The sequence below is a fragment of the Bos indicus x Bos taurus genome, chromosome 7 (assembly GCF_003369695.1).
Source record: "Bos indicus x Bos taurus breed Angus x Brahman F1 hybrid chromosome 7, Bos_hybrid_MaternalHap_v2.0, whole genome shotgun sequence".
Taxonomy (NCBI): Eukaryota; Metazoa; Chordata; class Mammalia; order Artiodactyla; family Bovidae; genus Bos; species Bos indicus x Bos taurus.
This window is the reverse complement of record NC_040082.1, coordinates 96,889,483-96,900,289: the sequence shown is the minus strand read 5'-3', so window position 1 is coordinate 96,900,289 and position 10,807 is coordinate 96,889,483. Positions and strand designations below refer to the sequence as shown.

The 10,807-nt window shown below is 42.5% G+C and overlaps 1 pseudogene; it reads left to right on the top strand.

Moving 5' to 3' along the window:
- Positions 1–9,163: 9,163 nt before the first annotated feature.
- Positions 9,164–9,964, top strand: LOC113896363 (annotated as a pseudogene).
- The last annotated feature ends 843 nt before the right edge of the window (positions 9,965–10,807 follow it).

The window sequence follows — 10,807 nt, the reverse complement described above, 5'->3', positions numbered from 1 at the left end:
AAGCAAGTTGTCCATTATTTAGAGACCAGAAGTGCTGAAATGCCAAGGGTACTGTGGTAGGGGGTTGGAACAGGGGAAAAAAGCATCTTAGAGCATCCCTGAGGGGATACAGCCAAGAGGAAACCTCAGGAGCTGTTTCCTGGCCACATAGAGGTGGCCCTGGAAGTGTAGCCTCCAAGCTTCCCTTTTCCTTCCATCTCTCCACTCACCACAGGGTGGTGAGGGAGGCAGAAGCACTCAGTGAGAAAGTGCTTCTCCTTTTAGGATCTATGGCCACCACTCTGCTTAGACCTGCCAAATACTCTCTATTAAGGCAGAACCTGAGAAGCAGGACTTTGAGGCATTCAACATGCTGGTGGTGATTTGGGATTTACACTGAGGAGTGCAAGAAAGCACAGTGCCAAACTAAGAGAAGGTATGATATTCAACTAGTTAACAATGCGGCATGGACATAGGCTTACCCAAGATCTGAAGGCTGCAGGTAATAATCCTCTAGTTTCTGGATCATTGGGAATACGTGGGGTACATCAGGCAGCTGCTATCTGCCAAAGATACGGAAGTGTTATGGTGCACAGGGATGCTGTGCTTTTCCATACCAGATGAATGTCTCAGGTTTGTTTGTTTCTAATCCCTTATGGCAGGAAATGCCTAGTTAGAAAGAAAAATCTAGAAATAAACTCACCAAAATGTTAACACTATTTATCAAATAGAAATGAGAGGAAAAGATGAGGTGGACACTTGACTTTTTTAAAAATGTGACTTGCAGGATCTTAGTTTCCCAAGCAGGGACTATACATGATCCATGGCAGTTAACGGGCTTCCCAGGTGGCACTAGTGGTAAAGAACCCACCTCCCAATGCAGAAGACATAAGAGATGCGTGTTCAATCCCTGGGTCTGGAAGATCCCCTGGAGAAGGAAATGGAAACCCACTCCAGTATTCTTGCCTGGAGAATCCCATGAATCCCATGAATGAACAGAGGAGCCTGCTGGGTCCTCTGGGCTGCAAAGAGTTGGACATGACTGAAGTGACTTAGTGCACAAGCTTGCATGACAGTTAAAGCACCGAGTCCTAGTCACTGGATTGCCAGGGAATTCCCTTGACTTTTACTTTAAAGTTTCTGTATTATTTGAAAAAAAAAAAGATTTTACCATATAGCATATAATATTTAATATTATATTGGTCAATGACAGCAAACTAATAAAAAGAGGTGAAGAGAAAACAATAAAAGCATTTCACTACTTGAAATCACTTTGGATTTGAACAGTTTATCACCTAGAACACACAAAAATTTGAAAGTTTGTTGAAACACATTTTTTGAACAGAGGAGGGTTTGGCTGAAGAGAAATGTTCTAAGCTTGGACCATTTTCTAAAAGAGGGAAAAGCATGAAGCAGTTATAAATCTGTAAATGGCTTCACTATGGTGATATGCATCTTCTGGTGATATGAAGCAAATGATAAAACATGTGAATCAATTCTTACATGAGAAAGTAATGACTGTTAAAAGCTTGTCTTAGCCCATGGAGAATGGAGTATTTTGAACTATCTTTATTTCCTTTCTTCATATCTTTATTAGACCCAATGGACTATAAGTCCATGGAATTCTCCAGGCCAGAATACTGAAGTGGGTAGCCTTTCTCTTCCCCGGGGGATCTTCCTGACCCAGGGATCAAACCCAGGTCTCCCGCATTGCAGGCAGATTTTTTTACCAGCTGAGCCACAAGGGAAGCCCAAGAATACTGGAGTGGGTAGCCTATCCTTTCTCCAGTGGATCTTCCTGACCCAGGAATTGAACCGGGGTCTCCTGCAATGCAGGCAGATTCTTTACCAATTGGGCTATCAGAGAAGCCCTTATTAGGCAAAACAGTGATTTATCTTTTTTTTTTTTTTCTATTTCTAGCCACTATTTTTTTTCTTTTTATTTTAATTGGAGGCTAATTACTTTACAATATTGTGGTGGTTTTTGCCATACATTCACATGAATCAGCCATGGATGTACATGTGTTCCCTATCCTGAACCCCCCTCCCACCTCCCTCTCCAGCCCACCCCTCTGGGTTATCCCAGGCACCAGCCCAGAGCACTCTGCCTCATGCATCGAACCTGGAGTGGCGATCTATTTCACATATGTTAATATACACGTTTCAATGCTATTCTCTCAAATCATCCCACCCTCGCCTTCTCCCATAGAATCCAACAGTCTGTTCTTTACATCTGTGTCTCTTTTGGTGTCTCGCATATAGGGTAGTGCCAAAGAATGCTCAAACTACTGCACAATTGCACTCATCTCACACGCTAGGAAAGTAAGTAATGCTTAAAATTCTCCAAGCCAGGCTTCAACAATACATGAACCGTGAACTTCCAGATGTTCGAGATGGTTTTAGAAAAGGCAGAGGAACCAGAGGTCAAATTGCCAACATCTGCTGGATCATCGAAAATGCAAGAGAGAGTTTCAGAAAAACATCTATTTCTGCTTTATTGACTATGCCAAAACCTTTGACTGTGTGGATCACAATAAACTGTGGAAAAATCTGAAAGAGATGGGAATACCAGACCACCTGACCTGCCTCTTGAGAAACGTGTATGCAGGTCAGGAATCAACAGTTAGAACTAGACGTGGAAAAACAGACTGGTTCCAAATAGGAAAGGAGTACATCAAGGCTGTATATTGTCATCCTGCTTATTTAACTTATATGCAGAGAACATCATGAGAAATGCTAGGCTGGAAAAAGCACAAGCTGAAATCAAGATTGGTGGGAGAAATATCAATAACCTCAGATATGCAGATGACACCACCCTTATGGCAAAAAGTGAAGAAGAACTAAAGAGCCTCTTGATGAAAGTGAAAGAAGAGAGTGAAAAAGTTGGCTTAAAGCTCAACATTCAGAAAATGAAGATCATGGCATCTGGTCCCATCACTTCATGGGAAATAGATGGGGAAACAGTGGAAACAGTGTCAGACTTTATTTTTCTGGGCTCCAAAATCACTGCAAATGGTGATTGCAGCCATGAAATTAAAAGATGCTTACTCCTTGGAAGGAAAGTTATGACCAAACTAGACAGCATATTAAAAAGCAGAGACATTACTTTGCCAACAAAGGTCCATCTAGTCAAGGCTATGGTTTTTCTAATGGTCATGTATGGATGTGAGAGTTGGACTGTGGAGAAAGCTGAGCACCGAAGAATTGATGCTTTTGAACTGTGGTGTTGGAGGAGACTTTTTTCTTTTTTAATTTTATTTTATTTTTAAACTTTACAATATTGTATTAGTTTTGCCAAATATCGAAATGAATCCGCCACAGGTATACATGTGTTCCCCATCCTGAACCCTACTCCCTCCTCCCTCCTCCCTCCTCCCTCCCCATACCATCCCTCTGGATTGTCTGAGTGCACCAGCCCCAAGCATCCAGTATCGTGCATTGAACCTGGACTGGTGACTTGTTTCATACATGATATTATACATATTTAGAGTCCCTTGGACTTCAAGGAGATCCAACCAGTCCATCCTAAAGATCAGTCCTGGGTGTTCATTGGAGGGACTGATGTTGAAGCTGAAACTCCAATACTTTGGCCACCTGATGTGAAGAGCTGACTTATTTGCAAAGACCCCAATGCTGGGAAAGATTGAGGGCAGGAGAAGGGGACAACAGAGGATGAGATGGTTGGATGGCATTACCGACTCGATGAACATGAGTTTGGGTGAACTCCGGGAGTTGGTGATGGACAGGGAGGCCTGGCGTGCTGCGGTTCATGGGATCCCAAGGAGTTGGACACGACTGAGCGACTGAACTGATATAGGGTCATTGTTACCATCTTTCTAAATTCCATATATATGCGTTAGTATACTGTATTGGTGTTTTTCTTTCTGACTTACTTCACTCTGTATAATAGGCTCCAGTTTCATCCACCTCATTAGAACTGATTAAAATGCATTCTTTTTAATAGCTGAGTAATATTCCATTGTGTATATGTACCACAGCTTTCTTATCAATTCCTCTGCTGGTGGACATCTAGGTTTCTTCCATGTCCTGGCTATTATAAACAGTGCTGCAATGAACTTTGGGGTACACGTGTCTCTTTCAATTCTGGTTTCCTTTTTTTTTTAATTAAGAATCAAACTTTAATATTTCAAGGACACCCCAAATGAGTTACTGGTGGGGTTACAGAAGCTTCCATTCAAGCCACCACAGAGAGAATATTAAAGTTGAAGCAATCATCTCTTTGGATACATAAAAGTTATATCGTAAAGCGTGTCACAAAGTGGAAAAAGGGAGGCATTCAGCAGAGCAAAAACAAGCAGCAGACTGATTGTCCTTACAAGAGGGCACGGAAACTCATTTTGGAGTTCACAGTGCCAGGAAATTGAGCTGATTCAGGCAAAAAAAAAAATTTTTTTTTCATCGATTCTTATTACAGCTAGCAAAGGCAAGCTCAAAGAAAATCAAGGTTCAGATTTCTCATGACTGTAGTTGGATTTGCAACAAAGAGAGCCTTTGGTCACTTCTCATATGTAGGCTGAAAAAGAAGCAGTGAGATTTTAGCCAGTGATTCTGACCCCAGGCTGACACCTCAGTGCCCAAGGTCTGAGCTCCTCAGGGAGGACGGCCTGGAATTGCTCCTGCACCAGCATCTCCACAAGCTTCTCCTTCATGTGAATATCAGGTCGCAGCCACTGTCCAGAAAGCTGCTGGAGATGTCTCAGGATACCCCTGGGCCCAGCTGCATCTTCATAGTGGAACTCCCGGAACCTCTACCTGGAGGCTGCAGGGTTGAGAGGACTCCTTCGGGGCACGGTCTCTAGGTCATCTTCATCCAGGCTCTCTGGTGGAACCTGGACCTGGGGCGGTGCTATCAGGATGTCTTCTGGCTCCTCAGCCATCCTCTCATTTGGTGGTGACCTTATTTCATCATTCTGGACTTCTCCATCTCTTTGCATCTCTGGATACCCTTCAGTCTCCATCATAGAACTCTGCAAAAGGATTTTTCAGATGCCTGCGCAGGTGCCCCTTGGAAGGCCGGGTAAACGGGAGAAGGAGAGAAGCGAGACACCAAGCCCCACCACTGGCTCTGGGAAAAAGGTCAATTCTGGTTTCCTCTGTGTTTATGCCCAGCAGTGGGATTGCTGGGTCGTATGGCAGTTCCATTTCCAGCTTTTTGAGGAATCTCTACACTGTTGTCCATAGTGGCTGTACTAGTTTGCATTCCCACCAACAGTGTAAGAGGGTTCCTTTTTCTCTGCACCCTCTCCAGCATTTATTGTTTGTAGACTTTTTGATAGCACCCATTCTGCCTGGCATGATATGGTACCTCACTGTGGTTTTGATTTGCATTTCTCTGATAATGAGTGATGTTGAGCATCTCTTCATGTGTTTGTTAGCCATTTGTATGTCTTCTTTGGAGAAATGTCTGTTTAGTTCTTTGGCCCATTTTTTTGATTGGGTTGTTTATTTTTATGGAATTGAGCTGCAGGAGCTGCTTGTATATTTTTGAGATTAATTCTTATTTGTCTTTATACCACAGGGTCTTGACAAAATCTCTCTCTCTTTTTTCCCCTGATTTTTTTCTTTTTTAAAAAAAACTTTTAATTTTTTTTTCATTTTTCTTTTTAAAAAATTATTATTATTATTATTTTTTACTTTACAATATTGTATTGGATTTGCCATACATCAACATGCATCTGCCACGTGTGTACACAGGTTCAACCCATGGGTTGGGAAGTTCCCTGGAGAAGGAAAAGGCAACCCACTCCAGTACTCTTGCCTAGAAAATCCCATGGATGGAGGAGCCTGGTGTCCATGGGGTCGCAAAACTTTTAATTTTATATTGAGCTATTGGGCTTCCCAGGTGGCGTTAGTGCTAAAGAACCCACCTGCCAATCCAGGAGACAAAAGAGATGCAGGTTTGATCCCTGGGTCAGGAAGATCCCCTGAAGTAGGAAATGGCATCCTATGCCAGTACCCTTCCCTGGGAAATCCTATGGACAGAGGATACTGGTGGGCTACAGTCTAGAGGGTTGCAAAGAGTCAGACATGACTGAAGCAACTTGATATGCATAGCCAATTAACAATGTTTGTAAAATTTCAGATAAACGGTGAAGGGACTCAGTTTAGTTCAGTTAAGTAGCTTAGTTGTATCTGACTGTTTGTGACCCCATGGACTGTAGCACGCCAGGCTTCCCTGTCCATCACCAACTCCCAGAGCTTGCTCAAACTGATGTCCATCGGGTTGGTGATGCCATCCAATCGTCTCATCCTCTGTCATCCCCTTTTCCTCCTGCCTTCAATCTTTCCCAGCATCAGAGTCTTTTCCAATGAGTCAATTCTTTGCATCAGATGGCCAAAGGATTGGAGCTTCAGCTGCAGCATCAGTCCTTCAAATGAATATTCAGGACTGATTTCCTTTAGGATTGATTGGTTGGATCTCCTTGCAGTCCAAGGGATTCTCAAGAGTCTTCTCCAACACCACAGTTCAAAAGCATCAATTCTTCAGTGCTCAGCTTCTTTATAGTCCAACTCTCACATCAACACATGACTACTGGAAAAGCCATAGCTTTGACTAGATGGACCTTTGTTGGCAAAGTAATGTCTCTGCTTTTGAATATGCTGTCTGGGTTGGTCATAGCTTTTCTTCCAAGGAGCAAGCGTCTTAATTTCATGGCTGCTGTCACCATCTCCAGTGATTTGGGAGCCCTCTCAAAATAAAGTCTATCACTGTTTCCCCATCTATTTGCCATGAACTGATGGGACCGGATGCGACAATCTTAGTTTTTTGAATGTTGAGTTTTACGCCAATTTTTTTCATTCTCCTCTTTTACTTTCACCAAGAGACTCTTTAGTTCTTCTTTGCTTTCTGCCATGAGGGTGGAGTCATTTGCCTATTTGATATTTCTCCCTGCAATCTCGATTCCGCTTGTGCTTCATCCAGCTTGGCATTTTGCATGATATACTCTGCATGTAAGTTAAATAAGCAGGGTGACAATACACAGCCTTGACGTACTCCTTTTCCTATTTGGAAACAGTCTGTTGTTCCATGTCCGGTTCTAACTGTTGCTTCTTGATCTGCATACAGATTCCTCAGGAGGCAGGTCAGGTAGACTGGTATTCCCATCTCTTTTAGAATTTTCCACAGTTTATTGTGATCCACACAATCAAAGGCTTTAGCATAGTCAATGAAGCAGAAGTGGATTTTCTAGAATTCTCTTGCTTTTTCTATAATTCAACGGATGTTGACAACTTGATCTCTAGTTCCTCTGCCTTTTCTAAATCCAGCTTGAACATCTGGAAATTCATGCTGAAGCCTGGCTTGGAGAATTTTGAGCATTACTTTGCTAGCATGTGAGATGAGTACAATTCTGCCGTAGTTTGAACATTCTTTGGCATTGCCTTTCTTTGGAAAGGGCCTCAGCCATACATATACATGTATCCATTCTCCCCCAAACTCCCTCCCCTCCAGGTTGCCACATAACATTGAGCAGAGTTCCATGTGCTCTACCTTAGGTCCTTGCTGGCTATCCATTTTAAATACAGCAGTGTGTACATGTCCATCTCAAACTCCCTAACTATTCTTCCCCCTCAGCCTTCCACCCTAGCAACCACAAGTTCATTCTCTAAGTCTTTGAATCTCTTCCTGTTGACAAAGATCTCATTTTATTTCTGTTCACGAAGGTGGAGAAACCTGGGGGAGGTTCAAAGCTTCTGGGCCACTGTGAGTAGTTGTGTGAAGAGCTTGTCCATTAATAATGTTAGTTGGGTTTGAAATGTTAGTTGGGTTTGAAATATGTCAGTAGTAGCTTCATTAACAGAAACCCTATGTGGGAAAACAAAGGAGGTAATGTACCCTTTCTGATCTGTAATGATCAGATCAATTGTGTTTTTCTTTAGTCCTTTTGTTTTCCTCAAAGTAAGAGGGAGATCAGGGAAGAATACTGAATCTGGAGATGAGAGATGGGCTGCTAAATTAAAAACTCTGTCATTAGAAAGTGAAGTCAAGTGAAAGTGAATTCGCTCTCCGACTCTTTGCGACCCCATGGGCTGTAGCCTACTAGGCTCCTCTGTCCATGGGATTTTCCAGGCAAAAATACTGGAGTGGGTTGCTAGAGAAGTAGGTAAATCATAATAGTAATATCTTTTATTGGACACTTACCACGTGCCAGTCTTTTTACATTCATTATGGCATTGCATCGTTATAACCCTCTTAACTAAGAGCTCAGATGGATCATATAGCCCTTCAGTCACACAGCTAAGAAGACATAGATGTGCTCAGTTGTGTCCGACTCCTTGAGAGCCCATGGACATAGCCTACCAGGCTCCTCTGTCCATGGGATTCTCCAGGCAAGAATACTGGATTGAGTTGCCTTTTCCTTCTCCAGGGGATCTTCCCGACTCAGGGATCAAACCTGGCTCTCCTGCATTGCAAGCAGATTCTTAACCATATAAGCTACAGGAAAATTACAAAAACTCAAATCTATGTCTGTCTGCCTCATAAAACAGTCATCTTAACTGCAGTGTCAACCTTGTCTCCCTGGAGGAATATTTTAAAATAACTACCAATGAGGATGCTACGTCAATAGGAAGAGGGTGCATTTCCTATAGAAATACATGTGAATGTTCTCTTCAATACAAGTTTTATAAACACAGTTAAACCAACTTCCATAGAAAAGGGAAGATTATCAGAAAATCCATGCATATTTAAACAGAATGCAGGCCAAGAAGGTAACCAGAAGTGTTGAAGGGCTGGTCTCCAACCCAGAAAGCCTCAGAACCAATGTCATCATCTCTATCTCTTTCCTTTTTTTTCCTCCTTCCCATATTCTCTCATGCCAAGTGATCTGATGTCTCATTCTAAGTACTTGTCTTACTGCCTTCATCTCTGCAGACTATATTTCCTAACTTTTAAAGTTTATTGAGCCATGATTTCTTTAGGTTTCCACAGCATGTCAGGAACTCTTCTTTAAACTCGTTTACCCTGTCAACAGTCCTATGGAATAAATACCATTAATAATCCCCTTTTATGCCAGTGCACTGAGACAACCCAGAGGGATAGGATGGGAAGGGAGGTGGGAGGGGGGTTCAGGATGGGGGACATATGTACACCCATGGCTGGTTCATGTCAATGTGTGGCAAAACCCACCACAGTATTGTAAAGTAATTAACCTCCAATTAATTACTTCACACTCCCATGTACTTCTTCCTCTCCTACCTGTCCTTTGTTGACATCTGTTTTGTCTACACCACTGTCCCAAGGATGCTAGTGAATATTCAGACAGAGAGAAAAGACATCTCCTACACAGGCTGCTTCACTCAGGTGTATTTCTTTATGGTTTTTGCTGGAACAGACAATTTCCTCCTGACTGTGATGGCCTATGACTGGTTTGTGACCATCTGCCACCCCCTGCACTACATGATCATCAGGAACCCCCGCTTCTATCGTCTCCTGGTTTTCATGTGTTTATCATTTTATTCAGCTCCCTCTTTCATGTGCTACTGATGATGCAGCTGACTTTCTGTATTGGAACTGAAATTCCACATTTCTTCTGTGAACTGACTCAGACTCTCAAGGCAGTATGCTCAGACACCCTCTCAATAACATCTCTTTGTATGTGGCCACTGCCCTGCTGTTTATGTTTCCTCTGATTGGGATCCTCTCTTCTTACTCTCAGATTGTCTCTTCATTAATAAAGATGGCCTCCACTGAAGGCAAGTACAAAGCATTTCCCCCCTGTGGTTCTCACTGCACTGTGGTCTCCTTGTGCTATGGGACAGGCCTGGGGCTTTACCTTACTTCTGCTGTGACCCAGTCTTCCCAGAGAAGCTCCATTGCCTCAGTGAGGTACACTGTGATCACCCTGATGCAGAACCCCTTCATCTATAGCCTGAGGAACAAGGATGTGAAGGCAGCCCTGGCAAGGCTCCTGAGTCTAGGCACCCCTTGTCTGTGATGAGTCACTGACCTCAGAACTAAGTGGACATTGTGAACCCCAGAGACAAATGTTGTAGATTTAAATCTCCTGGTTCCTTTTCTCCCTTAAAAGACATGTTCATTTCTTCTATTCCTAAAGCACCTGTGACTTCACTTTTTTGGGATTGTCTTTTAAGGGTTTTTTTTTTTTTTTTTTTTTTTTATGTAGGCCATTTTTTAAAGTCTTTATTGAATTTGTTACAACATTGCTTCTACTTTTATGTTTAGGGTTTTTGGCCACAAGGCATGTGGGATCTTAGCTCCCTGACCAGGTAACAAAGAAGCACGCCCTGCACTGGAAGGGCAAGTCTTACCACTGGGCTGCCAGAGAAGTCCCCACTTCTGTTTTTGTATTAGTTTCTCTACTGTTGTCAGTAAATTTTTTTGACATTTTCATTATATGCTGTCCATAAAATTTCATGGTTTTACATGCTTTCTTATAGCCATTCTAACAGTTTCTAACTTCAGATTTAGAGCACTTTATCAAGTGCTGACCTGGTAGTCCCCAAATTAGCCTCTCAAACCCTGGTCTTCTTCACATTCATTTGGTTGTGGGCTTGTTATCTCCAAAAGAATTGGGATAGAAATCATACAATAGATATAACAAAGAGTTTCTCATATCAGGATTGTGTTTGTTTCCTCACATGTGTGACTTTATATCTTCTTGAAGACACTTCTTTGAGATATTTTCTCTTATTCACCCCACTTTTCAAAAGAAGTGGCTTCCCTGCTGGTTCAGACAGTAAAGAATCAGCCTGCATTGGCAGGAGACTTGGGTTCGATCCCTGGGTCAGGAAGATCCCTTGGAGAAGGAAATGGCAACCTACTCCAGTATTCTTGCCTTGGGAATCC